Below are 2,384 nucleotides of genomic sequence, written 5' to 3'. Positions count from 1 at the left end.
CAAAACCAGAAATTGCAGGAGCAACTCACCAGGTCAGGCAGCATCTGCAGAAAGAGAATCAGGGACAACATTTCAGAACTTTATTTTTCCTCATCCAGGTACAGCCAAACCTTCTGAGTTGCTCCAGCAGTTTCGCTTTCTGTCTCGGACTCTCAGAATCCGCAGTCCTTAACGTTAGAAATTCAATCAATTCAGAAACCCCTTTGTGCTTCCTCAGTGGAAAAGATTTCCGTTTGGGAAACGTTTTCCTGACACCATTCAAAACGCGCATCTTTGCAGCCAAGAAAGCGGTAGGAGCGTTAACATCAAACGCCCCGTCCCCGGGTGGTCTCGAACCACCAACCTTCCGGTTAACAACCGAACGCGCTGACCAATTGCGCCACAGAGACAGGTCAGGACATCGCTGGCGCAGTCTCGTTGAGGAAGCTACTATTCAATTCATAATTTAACCTGCCGCGCCCAGAATTACCATTGTCTTCTGTCAGTTCAAACACAGCGAATACTGCAGAAAGCCAACGGGTCGAGCTGCATCTGTGGAAAGGTAAACAGAGCCGACGTTTTGAGTGTGCTACGGTTTTGTTCAGAACTCAGTGTTTTGCCTCTTCCCGAAGTTGGTCCAGGTCTGTGTCTCAACTGGCAAACACATAGCAAGTGCAGTGCCGCAATGTAAAGTCATAGCCTTTGCTGTTTTTTTAAAAAAATAGCAGTGCATTGTTTAATGGTGATATATTGGAATGTGGAAAAAGTGAGGACAAGAGGTGAAAGTCGAAAAATGTGGCACTGGAATTGCATAACAGGGGCCGTGTGCTGTCAGGTGGGACTAGATTGGGTTGGGATAGTTGGTCGGCATGGACAAGTTTGACCAAACAGTCTGTTTCTGTGCTGTTCATCTCTATGACTCTATGACTTCGTCTGGACATTCATTCTGCACTCAGACCACTCTCTTAAAAAACGATCCTTGTCCTGTCTTTATAAAATCTTTCTCTACTCACCTCAAAATATTTGCTCCCTGATCCTGAAACCCCCAGCTGAGGGAAAGGACACCTGCTATTGCGTTTGCACCTCATCCGTATCCCTCATGATTTTATAATCCTCTATAAGGTCACCTCTCAAGCTCCTATGTTACAGTGAGAAAAGTTCCACCCTATGACCCTCGATATATGTATATTCATATCCAGTTATGAAGTGTTCAATGCTGGTGCAGGCTGGAAAGATCAAGTGGTCTACTCCTGCTCCCAATTTATCCTGGCTCTTACATTTCTCAGCCCCATTCTCCCATTTTCTCCCCGCAACTCTCAACCCTTGATACTCTATCTCAGTGTTAAACATACTCGGTGACCTGGCCTCCACAGCTTTCTGTGACAATTAATTCCATAGATTCACCACTCTCTGGCTAAAGAAATTTCTCCTAATCTCTATTCTGACTTTATGCTTAGGCTATGCCCATGGGTATTAGTCTCTCCTTCCAATGAAAACATCTTCCCAATGTCCAGTCTGTCCAGGCCGTTCAATATTCTGTACGTTTCAGTTAGATCCCCCTTGAATGTGGGTCTGTTAATCAGCATGAACCAAACCCTTCAGGATGAGGACAGCAGGGATTACGTTCATCCCAGCAACATGCTGGTAAAGTAGGGAATAGGGAATTGTATCAAATCACATAAATGTACTGTCTGAAGCAATCTGGTTGTGTTCTTGCCTGAGATGTTGAGAGTCCCTGGTGTAAGTAATTACGAATGCCATTATTTTGGTCACAGAATTGAACAATCATTTTGCAAAAAAGGGGTCTACTCTGATAAGGAGGTAGTGGTCACTTCTATGGTAAGTGAATAGTTTGTAGATCAGGGAGATGAAGTTCCAGACACTTTTGAAAGGCAAGAAATGACTGCGATAAATAAGACAAAGAACTGTGGATGCTCGAAATCTGAAACAAAAACTGAGAACACTGGAAAAACTCAGCAGGACTGGAAGCATATGTGGAGAGAAAGCAGAGTTAAGGTTTCCAGTCCAACAACTCATCTTCAGGATTCTGGAATAGTTTGTGAGAACCCCTTAAGACTACTGCTCCGCTTTAAGACAATAATACACAGGAGCAGGATGAGGCCATTTGGCCCATCGAGCCTGCTCCACCAGTCGTTCGTGGCTGATACGTTTCTCCATCCCATTCTGCTGCCCTCTCCTCATAACCCTTGACCGCTTACTCATCAAGAATCTATCTCTGTCTTAAATGCCCTCAATGACTTGGCATCCTCAACCCTTCTCCTAGTGGAAACATCATCTCCACATCCACACTATCCAGTCATAGAGGAGCACAGCGCTGCCTGACCCTCTGTGATCTTCAGCATTTGTTGTTTTCAGGAAGGATTCCAGCATCGACAACAACGCGC

General features: G+C 45.0%; 1 non-coding gene across 1 annotated transcript; it reads right to left on the bottom strand.

The window, feature by feature from the left end:
* Positions 1–315: 315 nt before the first annotated feature.
* On the bottom strand, positions 316–389 carry trnan-guu. The gene has a single exon. It is a non-coding gene; the product is annotated as a tRNA-Asn (tRNA).
* Between the last annotated feature and the right edge of the window lie 1,995 nt (positions 390–2,384).

This window comes from Chiloscyllium plagiosum, unplaced genomic scaffold, assembly GCF_004010195.1.
Source record: "Chiloscyllium plagiosum isolate BGI_BamShark_2017 unplaced genomic scaffold, ASM401019v2 scaf_10305, whole genome shotgun sequence".
Lineage (NCBI taxonomy): Eukaryota > Metazoa > Chordata > Chondrichthyes > Orectolobiformes > Hemiscylliidae > Chiloscyllium > Chiloscyllium plagiosum.
This window is presented reverse-complemented; position numbering and strand designations above follow the sequence as displayed.